The sequence below is a fragment of the Lagenorhynchus albirostris genome, chromosome 21 (genome assembly GCF_949774975.1).
Source record: "Lagenorhynchus albirostris chromosome 21, mLagAlb1.1, whole genome shotgun sequence".
Classification (NCBI taxonomy): Eukaryota; Metazoa; Chordata; class Mammalia; order Artiodactyla; family Delphinidae; genus Lagenorhynchus; species Lagenorhynchus albirostris.
Window position 1 is genome coordinate 6,220,470 of NC_083115.1, and position 19,235 is coordinate 6,239,704.

The window sequence follows — 19,235 nt, forward strand, 5'->3', positions numbered from 1 at the left end:
CCGGATGGGCTGTAAATCCTCCAGGGAAGGCCATTTCCCTTCCTCTTCTATCCCCTGTGGCTCCCAGCACAGGCCAGGGCTGAGCCTAGACAAGGCACTCCAGACATTTAAAAATTAATCTTGTTGAAGAAAGGCAGTAGTGAGAATGCTGATGATGAAGAATAGAAGGTAGGAGAGAAAAGCCTCTTTTCTAGTAAAGTTGGGTGATTTTTGTGGTGCATCAGGAGCTGTGGCTTAGAGTGGCCGGTCACTCATACCCCTGGAAACCAGCCGTTTCTTTCTCTTGTGTGTCGCCCTGGACCATCCTTATTTTTTTCCAGCTTTGCTTTCTGCCCTGGAAGCTGCTCTCTGCCCACATCTCCTCTCATGGGATTCCTGGTAGAGCTCAAAGCCTTCGCAGAAGGCAAGCTGGGATGGGATTGGCGCTTAGATGTAAGTCCTCTATCGCATACCCCACCCAGGGCCCCACTGGTGGTTCACCATTGGTTGGGAGTGTTTGTTTAATGTCTGAGCAGATGAGTCTAGAGTGTATGAATGAAGAATTGCACATATTGGAATACAGTGTAAACCCTTTCACAATAATATGTGGCCATTTGCTGTATCCTGAATGACAATAACAGCAATAATGGGGATAATCTGATGGGAAAAGCAGAGCAGGATGGATGATGGGTGGGACACCAGGGAACCTATTCTCCGCCCAGGGACTTGGGGTTCAAGCCAGGCTTTCCATTTTTCTGGGTTTGTGCTCCGTACCCAGCTGGCAAGACGCCTCCCTCTGATTCAAAGAGGGGAGAAGAATCCCTCACCCAGGGCTCTTGGGGACGTCAGACCGCTCCTTACGCAACAGCCTCCTAATGAGTTAAGTGTAAATGAATCAGAAGCAGATGGATTGGATTGTTCTGGAAATACACCCGAGGTTTAAAAATTAAGGGAAAAAGCATTTGGCAAAAGGCATTTTGGGGTTTGCCAAGACCCAGAACATTTGAAAAACAGTTCAAGATTTCTTTTGCTTTTTCTTTTCTCCTTAGTTGTGAAACCCACAATGCTGCCTACAGGTGGTAGAAGGAGACGGCCCCATTCTTCAGACTGATGTTCCTCTTGCCGTGGGGGTGATGGACCCCGGACAGGAGGCAGTGGCTACCGAAGCAGGGCCTGACTGTGTCCAGGGGCAAGGCCCCGCGCCCGCCTCTGTTGGCAGGGGAAGGAGGGCCCTTGGGCTTGCAGCTCCCAGCCTGGGCCTCGCCCTCCGTCCGGGCCTGCCCTGGGCTGCTCTCTATGGCGTGCAATGTACCTGCTGCCTTTCTAAGACTTGACTCACCTTGTCCAAACATGGGGAAGCTCATTACATAAGGGAAACGGTCTCCAATTTGCTAGGCGAGAAACTCTGGAAGTTAGCAAACGCTAATCCAATAAAATATAAAGTGAAATGTTTATTCTAGAAAAAACCCTTCAAACAATTTTTTTTTATTAGTCACATTTGGCACGGTTGAGCCTTTCCCTGGAGGGACCATCTTGCTGAGGGAAAAGGGAAACAAAGCAACGATCTCAGAGGAAAACTCAACCCAGCAGTTTCTAAATCTGCAACTGGCTGGCTGTGTGATTGCACACAAGACAGCAAATCTCTCCATGTTTTGGTTGCCCAATAACCATCTTGCAAGGGTTTCTTTGATTAAAGGCAAATATACGAATCAAATAGGTCGGGGGATGATTCATGCTGATATCCTAATGTTCCAGGAGCATTAGGTCTTTGGTGTAATCAACACACGGGAGGGACACTTAGCAAATTCTAGCAGAGTTGTCCCCCATCCCTCTTTCCCCCAGACACCTACCTGTGAAGCCTGACTCACCTGCACGCCTCTCAGAATTCTGTGCCTTGAAAGCGTGGTGACCTTGGCCCTTCCCCAGGTGGGACGGTGGGAGACACTGGGAGACAGTGGCTCTGTGACCTGGGGTCCTACCCCAAGATTTCTAATTACGTTTCGGGGTCACCCACGTCCAAGAAGAGCTGTCGTCGTGTATGGGCTTTGCCACAACCTTGCCTGGAAAAAGCAATATTGGAGTTTCTCTCTGGTCTTGCTGCTGCTCTCACGCCCCGCTTCTAACTGAGGCCCGGGGCTTTGGCGTGGTGAGAGGCTGGGAGCTGCAGGTCAGGCTGTGGGTGGGTGCTGTTTGCAGAGTGCGGGCAGAGCACGACTGAATTCCGTCCTTCCTCAGAGCCCCACCCAACCTGTCTTTTCATCCGTTTGTTCACTTACCTCCTGATCAGCTGTGTGGGTGCTGGTTCGTAGCCTGACCTCCAGCAAAGATAGGTCTGTTCGGCCCCGTCCATGTTGACAATGACAATCGACCATTGCATAAGTGGTTACCATTTACAAAGAGCTTTCACATATATAATCTTGCCTCCTCTCAAATACCCACAGCAAATGCAGGGGCCCTCAGATCATCTGGTCACCATCTCATGACAGAGGGGACGTTCTTCCCAGGGTCCCACAGCCACTCAGAGGCCAGGCTTGGTTTAGAGCCGCTTCACTCCCCGGGCTTGTACTTGAACTCACCTTGTTCTTGATCAGGATCTATTTTGTTCGGTGTCCTCCTGTTTACATTACCCCACGTGGACTGTGAACTCCTTTGGGACAGGGGTCATGTTTGGTACGTCTCCATAGCTTGCATGGAGAGGGGCTGAGCAGCGTATGTGGAAATCTGCTTAACAAACATCCAATGAACAGTAAAAAGTATTGAACTGGGTAGGACTAGATCACGGCGAACAGATTGGCATTGCGTTGCCTGATCTGAAAGAGCTGCTCCGGGTCTCTGGGAGCCTCCCTGACTGTCACGTGCTCTCCACCCTCACCCCCTTTAGTCCTGACACAGACTCCCTGACACCAGCTGTAGCATTATTACCCTTATTATCACCACTCTCGCAGAGCCAGCTCCCAGCGTGGGCCAAGACATAGGAAAGAAGGTGTGAGCTTCTAGATATCGTTCCAGCCAAGGGAATATGAGGCAGAAGCCCCGGCATTGGAGGACGGAAGCAGCCCATGTGGGGAGAGAGGGGACAGACCACGTGGTCTTTGAGCTGGAGCCTGGCCCTACCCCGAAGTGCTGGGTGACCTCAGCCCCGCTGCCTCTAGCTGAACGTGAGAACAAAGGTCCTCTCTGTCCTGCCTCCTTGCTTCTTAACTATATGAGTGAGAGGGCAAATGAGATCCCATTTTGAACTCCCAGGAGGAAAGGCAGTAGTAATAACAACGATTATGGAGAGGGTCTGGCTTGTTGAGGCTGCCTTCAAACAGAAACTAGCTCACCCCCCAGGGCAGGTGGAGGCCACCCCTAGGAGCTAGGAGCCATTCTGGCTTTGGGGGTGCGGGAGGTACGGGGCAGGGCAGAGGACACGGCAAGGGCTTCTCTTTCAGACTCATCACCGTCCTTGGAATTCCTAGGTGTGTGGGAATGCTGGTCAGGCCTCCTGCCTCCCCGGAGTTTCTTCCTCTCAGGGGAGAATTCAGGCTTCCCCATTTCTGACATGGTGATTCAGAGCAAAAGTGGACTTGTCAGAGACAGGAAGGAAAGATAAGATAAAAATAAAAAGTTAGCCAGACTTATAAGTTTTTCTGGCCTTAGTTCCCCCTCTTCCTCCCCCACAGCATTCACATTCTAGAAAATCAAAATCCCACAGCAAAGCCAGGAAAGGAGGGCAAGGCCACAGGCTCCAGGTCAAGGCCGGAGGGCAGTGGAAGAAGTGATTCAGAGCCCGGGGATGGAGGAGACCGCGGCGGCCAGGATGCAGGGCTCCGGGCGGGGCGTCAGCCTCAGTGCTGCTCGCGCACCCGCCCCCATCCACCCCAGAGGCAGGCAGCCGGGAGCCATGTGATCGATGGGCCCCAGCTTGAATGGAAAGTCCAGATTCCAGGGACACACAGCTTAAGAGGCAGGAGGAAACCCACCTCTCACATCTGCAACAAAATTAAACTAAATACATAAAATTTGTTAGTTTACCAATAGAACTGTTACTTGTTACTCGGGGTATTAACAATCTCCTTTTTTTGATTAAAAAAATGTATTTTTAATTAAAAATTTTTTTTTCTGGTAATGCCCGTGAAAGACGTTTGTTTCAGTTGCCAGCATTTCTGCAGAACTAATGTGGGTGGATTGTGACAGATATAATTTCTCCATCCTACAGTTTCATCAGCTTGAGTTCTGTTAAACTATACCCGCTGGGCTTAGCTCCTTTTAAAGTTTCCGCTTTGACAGGTAGATTTATTAGTCTTGAAATTTGTACAAATCAGATGTCACTCGTGGCAACTTGTCAAAATGTCAGTCTGGCGAGGCGGCATGAAAGGCTTTCTGGAGAGGGAGACAGTGGTGAGGCAGGCTTTAAAGAGCTCCAGCGCGAGCTGAGGGAGGAATGGGGCCGTGGCAGCTTCTCGATCCTGAGGCTTTACTTTATTGAATATCTCGGGCTGGACAGCGGACGGGCCGACCGATCCCGGGTCTCTGAGACATCAAGGCTGACAGCCCCCGAATCATGGCTCCTGCCTGTTGCAATGTCAAGTTTCTTTGCTTGTTATGTTCACTTAGTGGGAGAAGGCCAGGGGTGCCAGTGTGGGGAAGGAGAGGGAATCCAGGTCTTTCGGTTTCCAAGGATGCTGGCTGGGTCCGGGCTGATGGAGGGGTGTTCCGGGGTGGGCTCCCCTGGCCAGAGCTCAGCGCAGCGTCCCGGCTCATCAACCGAGATTCGAGTTCCACTGGGGAGAGGATGCAGCAGGAGGGAGGGGAAGGTCTCAGGTGGGAACTACAGGAGGGGACAACCCCGGCGCAGCCGCGGGGGACCCAGGGCCTCCCTTTCCCAGTCTGCTGGCTTCCCAGACTGACTTGGTCCCGATCACTTAATCAAAGATCCCACACTCTGGTCACCTCCATCATTATCTTAGTTTGACACAGAGGGAAATGTTATTAATAGTCAGAAACTTATCTGAATATTTTGCCCCTGGGGCAGTGGGCAGGAGTGCTGTAGAAAGAACTCAGCCAGGGAGTCCGGTGGACCGGACATTCAGGGCTCTGAGAAGGTGCCCTCCTGAGGTGAAGGCCAGGGGTGGGGAAGGAGAGTGAATCCAGGTCTTTTGGTTTCCAAGGATGCAGGGCTCGTGCTGCTGCAGTGGAAATATAATTCTGGTGGAGGAAGCTCTCACTGGACGATTGCACTGTTTGCCCATCTGTTGGTCCGTGTGTCTGCCCCGGGATGTCGGAAGACACCCAAGAAAGCTGCAGAGCTCAGTATTCCTACCACCTCTCTCTCCCATTCACCAAGAGGTTCAGGTGGGCTTGACACTGATGTCTTCAGAGACATAGGGCAGCTCTGAGACCCACACCGGATAACTGGGTCTTCCCTTACTCCCAAGCAGGGGGCTGGGGAACTGCCAGGCTGACGTCCTCAGTGTCACCTTCCCATCCACCCCCACCCTTTCTGGTCCCTTGTCTGCCTCTGAACTGTGCCGTCTCAGCCTCAGGCCAGGCACGACTTGATTTGAGAAGTGTGAAGTGTGCTCTCTCCCGCCCCATCCCCCGCCTTCTCATTTCTTTGCCTGTTGAATTATTGAAGGCCTTTTTCCTTCGTGAGTTCCCAGAAACTCCTGCTCCAATGCAAATGCCTCTTTGAGGGAGGAGACACCTCCTTACTGGGGATGAGGTGACAACACTGCTGAAAGCAAGGAGGTATTCTGTGGGGGCCAGGATCGGGGAAGAGGAAGCATGGAGACCAAAGGGGACCTGCCCAGCTCGTGATATTTTTGAGAGGCCGACCTGCCTGATGCATCCCTGTCCCGTTTCCAGAGCGGGGAGCCAGGCTTTTTAAAGAGACAGGCAGGCCAGGTAAGGGGAGGCCGGCAGGGAGCCCCGAGGACCCTTCCCGGCCTCTCACCTGTCTTGCTCTCTAGTGAAGGGAAGGGGAGTTCCACTTGCCCCTCTGTCCCCTCAACAGCACAGGTGTTTGTCAGTGACCGAGTCCTTCTCTGTCAGCAGCGTGGAGTCCGAGGCGTCAGGAGGGGGATTTTCCTCTCGCTGGGCCCAGGAAGGTGTCGGTATTCTTGCTGAAAAGGACAAGAATCGGGTCCACCGTTTATCTTTTCTTGTTGGCGCCTGGCATGCTGAGGAACTGAGATTATCCCAGGTGAAAAATCTCAGACATTAAGAGGCATGACAATGATCACAGTCATGACGATATAATAACAGGGGTAGTTATCCTAATAATCCCGTAGGATGTATAGCCTGTCTTTCAAAGCACTCAAAACACTCTCGCGTCTGTGATCTCACATCCTCACAGCCTGCTTCTGGGGGAGAGATGGAGTGGAAGAGGCTCTTGCAGCTACGTGGGGAAACCGAGGCACCTAGCTCATGCCGTTCACCCTGGGCCCTTTAACTCAGCCACGTGACTCCTGGAGAAATGAATCTTTATGTTTGCTATCGCCCAATTATTTTGAGCTGCCATCCTGTCCCTGAGAGTGGAACACACACACACACACACACATCTGTGGCTTCCAACCCCCAGATGGGCCATTACTGAGAAGCGCTTCAGTTTACAGAGTTGAAAGACTTAATCTCCAGCCTCCACCCCAGCCCTCTTTCCTCCAGTGCTGTGCGCCGGTTCCCTCATCAAAAGGGAACAGGGAAGAGGCAGATCTGAGGGTTTTCACAGGGGAAAACTCTTTAAAAGAATCGCTATGTGTCATAGTGCAGGGTGGCTTCCTTTCATGTGGCAAATGCATTGTGGCAGCTCCCCGCTCCACATCAGATAGATCATTACAGTGGGGACGGGTGGGATGGGGGGAGTCTTCCCAGCCCCTCCTCCCAGGGCAGCTCGGCCCGTCACAGGGAGGTGGGCTGGGGTCACTTTCAAAGGGCGAGCGTGGGGTCCTGAGGGGCTAATGAGTGGAGAACAGAGAAAAAGCGGTGGGTGCTCGTCGCTCGCGGGAGTCCTGTGATCCTCCGTAGTCAACGTGTCTCTGCTTGGTAATTTTAGGGCAGGCAGCAGGGGGAGAGAACGCGGGCTGGGGGGAAAGATGAGAAGGCGGGGAAAGGCAGGGGAGAAGAAGGAAAAAAAAAAAAACACCCCACCAGCCTGTCTGGCGTTAGTTCAGAAAGCTCTCCAACTCACACATCTGGTTCTTATATTTCAAAGTTAATTAGTCATATTGAGGCTGTCTGAAGATAAATTTATCATCCAGAAAAAACACAAACAGTTTGAAAAATGAAAGGAAGTGGGGTGACATGGCTTGACGTTTAAATAAATCATTTTAACATGATTAAAAAACTTGTCCTGTCTGACACCCAGCACTTGGGTACTTTGTAAAGAATTTTTGACAAAGACAAGTCCCTGTTTGGTATACGAAAGCCCTTGCCATTCAATTACTCAGAATAATCTTTGGCCAGTTACTTTTCTGAGCGACTTCTGGTGTGTGTGCCGGGCAGCCACGGCTGGGCCCTACTTTCTGGGGTGGTGGTAGGAAGCGTGGGGTAGCCAGTGGTTATTCCAGTTGAAAAAAAAACAAAACAAAACAACTCAGACGTGAAGCGGTGGGGTAACTGGAGAGCTTTTCTTTGGAGAGGAGTGAGGGTAAAGTGAAGGCTTAATCCGGGCCTCTCTGATGGCTGTCGGGTTTGAGCCGGAAATCCTTGCCCGGCCCAAAGAGGAAAGATCCTCTTCAAATGTCTAGGCAGAGACTTCCAAGAACCAGATGTGTCCTGTTTCTTACACCTCCCAGGACTCAGCTGACGGTTTCTGTGACAATGGAATTAGGAATCGGGGCTGTCTCTGGCCTGGCTGTAGGAAGCGGTGGCCAGATGGGGGTGGTAACAGTCTAAATTGTGGTGAGTCTGCTGGTTGGTTTGTTGTACGAGCAGGTGTAGGTGAGCTGGAGTCTGTACAAGCTGAGACGCACCACCGTCCTCCTGTTCTTCCCGCCCTGCCCCAGCTGTACCAGTGAACCCTGTGTACTCAGTGAAGGTCGCTGGTTCCTGTTCTCCCGAATGACGGACAGCCCTTCCCCGCCCAGCTCAGCAGTGGGGACAGACATCTGGAGTGGTGGTGGTAGCGACCCTGGTGGCATATGTGGGTATTTCTAAATGTGATGGAAGCGGGGGAGCATATCCCAGGGCCTCCCCCAAATCTGTCCAAGGTAAATTGGCTCTTGGGAGATTTCGACGCTCCTTTTCATTTGTCCCTTGGTCGCGTGCTCCGTGCAGTTCAGGAGTGATATAATACAACATGAACGTTCTCTCTTATTAGCAATTTGGTCTCATCAGTTTTGTTAATGGGATAACAAGAGGTGCCGGTTATGGTGCAAAAGTCTCATCATGTTGGTAATTTTCACTGTAACATGTTAGCGATCTGTCACTATTTGTTTCCAGTAATACTGGCAAGAGTCTGCTTACATCAGGGTCTCGAAGGTTCTCTCCACACTCCCAGACTGTTCTTTCTTTCTGTGGCTAGGTAGCTTCCCTCCTCTGATCTGTCTCTGTCCCTCTCACTGCGCCTTTGTTTCTGTCTTCCTGGTACCACCTCCCTCCCCTCTGATAACCGATGACAATGTATGTTTCGGAGGGAAACGCTGTCCCAGGGCAGCCCCTGCAAGGATAGAATTCCAGACCTGGAGGCCCCAAACGATTATAATCCCCATCCTTTCATCTGTCAGATGGAGAAATCGAGGCCCAGAGAGGAGAAATAAGTTGTCCAAAATAGTACCATCAGTTTATCACAGTCAGAGCAAGGCCAGGCCTAGGACCCTGGTTTCAGGATTTCAAATCATGGTGCCTTTTACTATGTGATGAACAGTGTCATATGAAAAATCAGTCAACCCTAGAAACCAACTTTCTTGCACATGGGAAACTCATTCCGGTGAAGTTAAGGTCACGGAGAGGAAAAAGTCTCCTTCGCCCTCATAATGGGGCTTTTCTCATCTTGATCAGGATGGGACCTCAAACCACGTAGTTTTCTGACGTGAGTCATCCTACCAGCTGAGATACCCCAGTCACAGTGTCCCCCGCTCTAAAATCAGGAAGGGAAGGCTCTCCTTAGCGAATCCTGGCCATCAGCTGGGTGGATGAAGCTTCCGGCCCCAGCGCCGGTCACCAGTGGTCCAGCACAGAAGCCCTGGCCACAGACAGCCTTTCCTATGCCGGGTGAGATGCTCCTGCCTACCTCCGGGCCCTGCAGCCCTGCAGCAGCTCTCAGAGACCTTCACCTTGCCCTTGTGCGTCAGCTGGGGAGGGCAGGATGCACTACTGTTGGAAGCGTTCCTTTCCACAGCTGGTGCCTCGAGGCATGGAGGCTGAGAAAAGCCAGAAGCATCACCCTGTCGTGCAAAGATGCCAGATTTCCAGTCAGACGGACTAGGGTTTGAATCATAGCTCTGCTACTTAGTAGCTGCGTGAGCATTCCAGATACAGAAACTGTGTCTCTGTTTCCTTACATGTAACATGAGGAGTCCTAATAGTCTGCCCATAGGTTTGTAGTGAGGAGTAGGGAACGTGTATGTAAAAGACCCAGAACTTTCCAAGGCACCTAGGAAGCCTGCCCCTTACTCACAGTACAGGCAGGTGGCGTGGAGACTTACCTTGACCATCTTTTGAATTTGCTCGTATCAGGCTCACAGTGTCTGGATGTGTGAGGTTAAGCAGTGCTGGACCATTGAGGGACGTGTTCTATTTCCAGGGTCAAGGAGGATTTCGAAAGCAGAGGGATCTAGAGCAGCTGTTGAGAGGAGGGGAGCATGCCAACCGCTGAGTCACCAGGGGTGTCGATGTTTAGAGGAAAGAAGGAATATCCGCGTTTCTGTGGCAGGGAAAGAGGAAAAAGGAAAACAGAGGCTCTTGCTTGGGTGCTAGTGAGAGCTACTGGCTTGTGCACGTTCAGAGCCTTCCCACAGATCGTCCAAAGCTTCTAAGGAAACCGCCAGCTGACTTTGAAATCTCAAAACAGTCTCATCACGCCCTGTTGAATCATAAACTCTGTCTAGGGTGGGGATGTGGCAGTGTCATGCCGGGAAGGGGGCGTGCGCTCCTCCGAGGGGCGCCTCCCAGGCCTAAAGGGGATCAGAACCCCGGCTGGGCCGCCCTTCCTCCTGCTGTCCTTGAGATGCTCTGGCTATGTGGTCTGCCTGCCTGCCTGCCTGTCTGGTGCTTCCTTAGGAGCTAACAGACTCTGTGTGTGTGCGTGTGCAGGCGTATGTGCATGAATTTGCCTTTCCTGTGATCCGGGTCTCCACTTAGAAAATGGGAGGTCAGGGGATTCACAGTGGGATCCGTTTATAAAAAGCTAGGTCTGGGGCAGCCAGGCCCTGCAGACCTGCCCCTCTCTGGGGTCTCAGTTTCTCTCCGTAGCTCTAACCCGACCAGCTCAGACTCATCGGGAAGGTCGCATCACGCCTGTCCCCTCCTTGGGGAGGTTCCCTGGAGCACAGTGGACTGTGCCTCTCAGTCCTTACTCTGCTTTTCGTTTTCCTTCTGAGCTTTGATCAGAGTGGTAACCAGCTTGTTATTTATTTTGGGTCCTCTCTGGAGAATGTAAGGCAGGTGAGGGCAGGGCCTTTGCCAGCCTGTTGGCCTCTGTCTTCCTGGTGCTAGAACACCTGGGATCCAAGGCCACACGTGCACGGGTGTACCTGTTGAGTTAATGAGGGAACCTGCACAGCGTGGTCGTTAATGGCTTCCTCTACCTGCCTCCCAGGGTTTGCGTAAGGGTCAGAGGACCGTGGCTGTGAAAGTCATTTGAAAAAGTTCAGAGAAATATGCCAAGTGTGAACCATTAACATCCGTCTCCTGCAGGAGGTGGACGACATTCCTTTGCTAAAATGTCTCAGCAGCCTTGAGGTGAGCCTGGCAGACCCTAGACACTTTCCAAGAGCCTCACTCCCACCTCCACTGGGGTCCTTGAAGCGAGACCTCAGATACAGAACAGTCCAGCTCAGCTTCACTTGCGTTCGCCCAGCGCCTGCTGCGTGGTGACGGAGGCAGGAGTTCCCCGGGGCATAATTCTGCCTCTGTCCTCCGAAAACTCACAAGCTAATGGGCGAGGCCAACCTGCAAACCAATAAATCCTCATGCAGGGACACGTGCCGCAGCACGGGCAAGTTGAGGTACCCGTGTCAACGGGGGAAGCAGTGATTAACCTCAAGGAGATGGGGAGATGATGGCAGGATCCTTCGGAAGACGAGGCCCCGCCCTCTGGGAACTTACACCTTGAGCCCGTGTGTCTCGACTTTGACCTCTCCCTGCCCCATCTCCACCCAGTTTTTCCTGATCACCCCCAACATGAACTTTTTTTTTTTTTTTTTTTTTGCGGTACGCGGGCCTCTCACTGTTGTGGCCTCTCCCGTTGTGGAGCACAGGCTCCGGACGCGCAGGCTCAGCAGCCATGGCTCACGGGCCCAGCCGCTCCGCAGCATGTGGGATCCTCCCGGACCGGGGCACGAACCCGTGTCCCCTGCATCGGCAGGCGGACTCTCAACCACTGCGCCATCAGGGAAGCCCAACTACATGAATTTTTAATCCCACAGATATACAGTGTATCTGTTTAGCCTTTGTAATATCTTAGATGTTTTACCCCCCAAGGATGCCTGCAGGGAATGCGTGCTCTTACCGCCCGCCTTTCTGCCCTCCCAGCCCATTCGGCTGACCCCTGTCAACCTCTCCTGCATGCCCTGATGGCGTGGCAAGTCTTCCCTTCTGTTGACAGTCACCAAATATGCAGCCCTGGGACACACACAGGCCAGAGCTCAGTGCACCAGGGGCCTTCCTGGGGGCTTGGTGACTGGTCTCTAGGTTTAAGGGTGCTCCTGGCTCCTTCACCTCCTCTCCTGTGAGGCCATTTGGGAAGCCTCACCCATCATCACCCTGCCGGCTCCCCAGCATCCTTCTGTGTGGCCCTGACATAGCAGAATACTCTCACTTCTGCCAAATCAATGTGGCCCCCACCCCGGCATGGCATGCAGGGCTGGGACTCTGCCGTCTCCTCTTAACTGTCCTCTTCCACGTGCCATCCCTCATCTTACCGTTTCGGCATCACTGGCAGCCCGAGGCCACCCAACCGGGCACTGTTTGGCCCAGGACAGATGCCAGGCTGGGCCACGTGCTTCCTGTGTGCAGCTCTGGTCTCCAGACTGTCCGCCTCCTGTGGGTGAGGACTGCTTCCCATTCTTCTCTGCTTCTCCCTCCTCCTGAAGCAGTGGTCCTTGCACACTTGTTGGTTGATGGGCCTACATTTTCCTTCTCAGTCCAACTAGGGAAAGCAGGAATTTTTCCTCTTATAAGTCTTCTCATTGAATACAGGGCACTGAGTAGGGACTTAAAACATGTTTGTTGAATGAATTGAACTAGAGAATGTTTTTGTTTCTTCTGACACCATTTAGACAACATGGTACACTCAGGTCTTGGTCTCCTGGAGCTTGACTTTGAGTGTCGAGTAGCTCCCAAGGCTTGAATCCATCCCCGGCCTCTCAAAGTCACAATTTCTCAGGAGCTGAGCAGGGTACCAGCCAGGTGTCATTCTGTCACATGGGTGGTTTTCTCCTGGAGGAAGAGCCACCACGTTTCAGCTCCATCATGGAACCCATTGTCATAAGCAGTGTCTTCTAGCTTCTGTCTTAGGTACTCTCAACAGTACTCTTTTGGGGGGCTCTTTTCTAGAGCCGCTTTTGGTTGGGTTGGGTTAGCAGAGACACTTAGACATTCTGCTTTGCAAATTCCTGGAGAAATTACATCCCTGTCGTATTTGAACACTCTCAAATAGGAAAGAATTACTTTATTGGGTGTCCCCCCCCTCCCTCCTCCTAAATGTTTGAAGCTAACAAAATGTTTTCAAGCAATTTCTCGCCACTGGATTTGGTGAAACTCACTTCAAGTGTCTTTCCAGAGCCTTTCATAGAAAAGTAATTGTGTAATTAGCTATAAATTAGTAAAAATTATGCTAATTACTTCCAGGTGTGACATATTTTGTGCTTAAAAACGAGTAAGAGAAATAAAGGAGCTGTCACTGGGGTTCCCAAGTGAAGCCTGGCCCAGGCAGCTTGGCAGGCTGATGTGCACATTTACTTAATATTATTTTTTTAATTATGTAATTTCTGAATAAGTACAAACAGACCCGAGAACAAAAGTACAACAGACAAAACCCAGGGGTGGTTGTTTTTGTGTGTGTGCTTAATTAAAAGGAGACTCAGTAGAAGGCTTTCCAGGACTTTTCAAACTTGTAAGGGGGGACTGGAGGTGGTGGGATAGGGGGATGTCGGGGTCAAAGAGGTCTCTGGGGTTCCCGGGCTCTTGAAGCCGGAAGGGGTCTGATGGCCCCCTGGGGGTTTGCCCTCTTCACACCCCCTTCACCCTTTCAGTTCTGATTATCAAGGTGATGTGTACCATGGCCAAGACATGGCAGCTGTGATGTGCTAATGGCATTGCACATCATTTGCATACGGCTCTTTTTTTAAAAAAACGGAGGTGACATTGATTTATCACTTTATGTAAGTTTCACGTGTACAACATTCTATTTTGACTTCTGAACGCACTACACTGTGCTCACCACCAAAAGTTTAGTTTCCAGCCCTTACTGTGCAGTTGACCCCTTTCACCCATTTGGCCCTCCCCAACCCCGTTTCCCTCAAGTAACCACTGATCTGCTCTCTGTGTCTACATTTTTGCCTTTGTTTTGGTTGTTTGTATATTTATTTATTTAATATTCCACGTATGAGTGAAATCATACAGTATTTGTCTTTCTCCGACTTATCTCACTTAGCATAATGCCCTCAAGATCTACCCATGTTGTTGCAGATGGCAAGCTTTCATCTTTTTAATGGCTGAGTAGTATTCCATTGTGTGTGTGTGTGTGTGTGTGTGTGTGTGTGTGTGTGTGTGTGCCACATCTTCTCTATCCATTCATCTGTTGATAGGCACTTAGGTCATATTTCCATGTCTTGGCTATTGTAATTAATGCTGCAATGAATATAGGAGTGCATATATCTTATCAGATTAGTGTTTTTATATTTGGGTAAACACCCAGTAGTGGAATAGCTGGACCATATGGTGGTCTTATTTTTAGTTTTCTGAACCACCTCAGCACTGTTTTCCATAGTGGCTGCCCCACTTTACATTCCCACCAACAGTGTGCATTCAGCTCTCTTTGTGGCACAGTGCTTTACTGTATTGGTTTTTCTATCCTGTGAGGTATGTAGAACAGGTTTTCATAGCATACACGGAAGTCTGAAGGACCACATTCTCCCGGGATGAAGTAAAGGGAGAAAGGAGAGGGTGGGATCTCTTTCCTTCCTGTTTTTCTTCCAACCTTTTCCTCCTTTCCCTCTTCCTCTTTCTTTTTAAATTCATTCCACTACGATTGGGACCGCTCTACTCTGCACCCGCTCGCAACGGTGGCAAGGTGTAAACCAGCCAATCAGTCCATCTGTCAGTCAGACATGCTGGGTTCTGTGGTAGGTGCTGGGCATCCAGAGACCAATATCATGTCAAAGCTCACTGTTGGAGGAGACAGACATGAGGAAACACTTTGATGGAATACGGGCAGTACTCTGATTACGGCGACCCCAGGGCTTGGGATTTCTAAGGATAAAGCCACTTTCAAATATTCCGTCTCATTGTCTTTCCACGAGTACATTTGTGCTCATGATACGTTGCATCCCCAGCTTTGAGTTAAAGGACTTGGTCCCCAGGGCTGTAACAGAGGAACGTAGAAAGTGCTCTGGCTGGACGAGAATCAAATCATCCTCCAAGAGGACGGGCACGTCAGTTCGGTCTTCAAGGGTAAGCGGAAGTTTTCCAGGCAGAGAAGGAGAGAAAGGGAATTCTTTCTGTAGAGGCGATGGCTGAGAAGGACTTTGAAGGATGACTAAGAACTGGAAGAGGAGATGCTAGCTGGGGGGCTGGGTAGGGCAGAGGGGCAAAAGCACAAAGGCATCAGACAGTGTGATGTCTTGGGGCAACTACAAGTGTTTTGGTGTCACTGGAGCATTAAGAGTGAGGAGAGGGGAAGGGAAAGGAGGCTGGGCTCAAGGAGAGCCTGGTTGGCTCTACCCTAGAGCGCGGACTTTGGAATATGGGGAAGCCACTGTAAGATAAAGTCCAGTTAGTGCGTGTGTGTGTGTGTGTGTGTGTGTGTGACAGGGACAGAGGGAGATTAGCAGAGCCATGTTCTCTGGCCTTCCCCAAGGAAAGCTGGTTCATATTTTCAAGAAGACAAATTTAAAGACTGATGGGCCAGCTGGGCTTAGAGGTGAAGATCCCCCATCTCTCACTGGAGAGCAGGGACCGCCCCCGGGAGAGACCTTGAAGGGATGTCCTGAGAGAGTGGCTTTCTGACCTGGTCTGCTGGTCACCCTGTGGCTTCCACTCACCATCACAGGCTGCAGACCGCATCACACCTCCAGCCTTCAGCCCTACGCATTTAAGGCAACAGATTCTCGAGGGGCAGCTGCTCTGGGAGCTTACCAAGGGCACCCATTTAAGAGGCAAAGGAATAAAAAGCACATGTGTTTTCTTCAACACTCTTGACGTTCTCACAACCTCCTTCTAAGTTTCTGTCTTTCTGATCTGCAGATTAAACAAAGAAACCTCACTGAAATATCTTTTTAAAACAGAAAGATATTTGGAATTATTATTATTATTTTTTAACATCTTTATTGGAGTATCATTGCTTTACAATGGTGTGTTAGCTTCTGCTTTATAACAAAGTAAATCAGTTATACATATACATATGTTCCCATATCTCTTCCCTCTTGCGTCTCCCTCCCTCCCACCCTCCCTATCCCACCCCTCTAGGTGGTCACAAAGCACCGAGCTGATCTCCCTGTGCTATGCGGCTGCTTCCCACTAGCTATCTATTTTACATTTGGTAGTGTGTATATGTCCATGCCACTCTCTCACTTTGTCACAGAAAGATAGAGAAATATTAAGGAAGTGTAGGAAAAACAAAGTAAAAAAACCCCAAACAAACAAACAAACAAACAAAAAACAATGACAACAACAACAATGACAGCAACAACCACAAACAAAAAGGTGCAGGTCTGGAGGCAGGAAAGCCGGGTCACGTCCTGATTCTGGCCCTCCTCATTCATCTCATGTGACTTGAGTCACTTTCCCATCCAGGCTTCAGATTCTGCATTTTTAAAACAAGAGGATTGAGCTAATTTATCTCAAAGTTCTTCCCAGCTCAGATCTCTAACCTCTGCATTTTTAAATTTTACTTTCAGTAGCAGCGTGAGAAAACACCTTTATTTTTCCTTTTATTCTTATCATACAGATGAAGATGGTAGCAGGGCTGAGTATTATGTGGGCTGGAGAGGGACTTTCTCACAGTTAGGCTGTGGGACATTTGAAAGTGTTAACTATCAAAAATATTTCCTTTCCTACATTTTCCATTTCCCAGGGTCAAGGTGTTTTCAATGCGGAACCCTAGGTTGTTGGATCAGGAGACACGTTTTGTTTGCTTCCTATAAAAGGCAGCTTGTGTGTTGTCACTAGCCCCGCCCTCGTGTAACCATATTTACAGCATTAATGATGACAAGGATGCTGAGGATGATGGGAACCAGCATCTGTTGAGTGCATGCCTCTGTGGGTCAGACATTAGTCTAAGAGCTTTGTGTGTACTTCATCCTATGGGGTGGGTATCATTATTATGCCCATTTCACAGATGAGGGCATAACACCCAGGGAAGTTGTCACCAGGACTCCTGTGCTGGGCTTGAGGAAGGCACATACATTCAGAATAGGATTCTTGTGGGTTCGATCCCTGTATTCCTGTGTCTCCTGTCCCTGGCCAGCCACCCAGGGCTCCTGAAGATTCAATGAGACAATCTTTGTGACAAGTACTTTGCAGACTGTGATGTACCATACGCATGCAGACAGAAACCAACGAGAACCAGCGCCAGGGCAGATGGGACTAATGTGGCCACAATGGGCCAATCCTCCCCAGCAGGACGGCTGGAGTCCCAGAGAAAGGCAGAGACGCTGAGGCCAGGCTGGGGAGAGGATGTCTTGCAGGCGGAGCTGGGGCCTCTCTGCCTGAGGCTCCCTCCTCCTGGGGCAGGTGGCCTTCCTCCCAGGAGCTCCGTCTTGCCCTTTGATTCTTCCTGGCTTCTTTCCTTTTAGAACCAGGCACGGGGTCAATCTGCTTTCTCATTACCCAAGAGGTCAAGTCTAGCCACCTTGGCTGGCACGGAAGCCCTCCCCAGCTGGCCCTGCCCCAGGAACCTGACCCCATTTCCTGCAGCTCACCCCCAGACACCTCCTTCTGCTCCAGTGGCCACTCTCCTTGGTGTTCCCCGTAGACTAGGCACAGTTGTCCCTTTGGTGTCTTGACTGACGCTGTCCCTTTCCTGAAGTACTGGCTTCTCCCCACTCACCCCCAATGACAGCTGAAGTTCCACCTCCTTTCAAGGCCTTTGCTTCAGGCCTTTCTGTCAAATGTGGGCTCTTAGCGCACTTTATCTCCGTCAGTCTTACTGGCCATCTGGGTGTGGCTCTTCTGGAGGGCAAGGGACTGAAGGAGATTCAGCCTTTTGTAAAAAACACCCTTAAGCTTTGCATTTGGAATTTTGCTCATAGCGCCTTGCCTGAGCCGCTCTTTATAGGGAGAAAGAGGAACGCTGTGGACAACCTTGGCCTTCCTCTAGATCTGTTGTGTGGCCAGGCTGGTTAAGCGTTCATCTCCCAGGATGACCTGACTCTGCGGTTAGAAAGGGTTCTGTGCTTGCAGCCCCGGGGAGTGTTTGCAGTGGCACCAAAGCCCTGTTAACTCCAACTAGTGTCCCCAACTCCCTGGTCAGGGAGTCTGGCCTTGGCCAGACGAGAGATCTCTCCATACCTGCTATACAGGCCAACACCTCTTGTGATAACTCCCAGAAGAGAGAATTTCAAAGAAGTCAACTCATGCCAAAAATGCCTTTGTCAGTGTGTCTCTGTAGGGGTGGTCAAGACTGGCTGCATAGTGTAGGCGGCCCGGAGCCAACTGAAAACTGTGGCTCCTTGAATTTCAAGATGGCGATGAGCAGAGCATCAAACGTACACGGGCCTTTCTGACTCGGGAGAGGTTGGGGGTCGTGCGGACATGCAAGTTGACACCATGAACCAGCTCTGCTGGCTTCTGTGCCTGGTGTGTTGGCTGCTGTCACAGGTGCAGGCGGTGGTGGTGTTGGTGTGTGTTAATTTCTTCTTCTTTTTACTCAGCAATTTCCAAGTTAAATAATAATATTAAGCATCTACCACATGACCGGCAGTGTTTACAACACCATGAAGGGGGGGATTCACAAAATCAGTAGAAGATACTGGCTCTCCCTTGATGTTTACAGTATTATCAAAGAGACAAGAGATATATGCATTCCATTCCCATTTATCTCCATCGGATGAAGAATCGCAGGCTCAGAGAGGCTAACTGGTTTGCCAAAGTCACACAGCTACTCCAGGGCCCCAGTACTTTCTGTGTAGCCTCACCCACGAAACACTTAAAGAATTGGTCCACTTGGTGCAGAGCCCTAGGAGTTGTGTGAGGTCAGGGAAGCAGGGGCGACCGGTCAGGGTCATGGACTAGTCGGGGCCGACTTGGAGAGGAGGAAGGGTTTAGGTTGGGGGGAAGATGCAGTGAGGGGAGGGCGTTCTGCCATCAGGGAGGTGGGTCTGGCTCCATCGAAGGGGGCTGCGAGGTCAGGGGGCCCTCTTTGCTCACTCCTTTCCTTCCAAATGAGGTACCAGTTCTCTGGGGCCATCTGTCTCTTAATCCCAGTTCAGTGTTTTTCAAGCTTTTTGGACCACAACCCTCAGTAAGAAATTTTCAGGTGTGGCCCAGTACACACACATGTGTACGTGTGCATGTGCTTCCGTGTGTTTACTTCCTTTATGACTTCTGATGCAAGCGGATGTTTTCTATTATATTCTGTTATGTAATTAAAATCAGATGATGGTACACCAAACTGAGGCACTACCCCAACTGGACTTTGACGCCACGCTGCCATAATTACTAGATGGACAGTTCTTTGGCCCTCAAAGCCCGCACAGAAGGAAGGGCTATGTCTTCAGCTCTGAGAGCCTGTGGAACTCTCTCTCTCTCTCTCTTTGGATGCCTAAAGCTCGTCCTGCTGGCATTCTGCCCTTCCACTGCCCACTCACTGCCAGGATCTCAGACCCTCCTACCATGGGTTTAATTACATTTTCATGCAATTGCATTTTCTCTTCCCAGTATGAGGAAGTACA

At 50.6% G+C, this 19,235-nt stretch overlaps 1 long non-coding RNA gene across 1 annotated transcript in view; it reads left to right on the forward strand.

The window, feature by feature from the left end:
- The window catches only part of LOC132512607 (uncharacterized), a 163,774-nt gene extending 162,393 nt beyond the window's left edge, over nucleotides 1-1,381 (forward strand). The window contains exons 6-7 of the long non-coding RNA XR_009538239.1: nucleotides 321-432; nucleotides 1,029-1,381. This is a non-coding gene — a long non-coding RNA (uncharacterized LOC132512607). The remainder of the gene's footprint in view (nucleotides 1-320; nucleotides 433-1,028) is intronic.
- The last annotated feature ends 17,854 nt before the right edge of the window (nucleotides 1,382-19,235 follow it).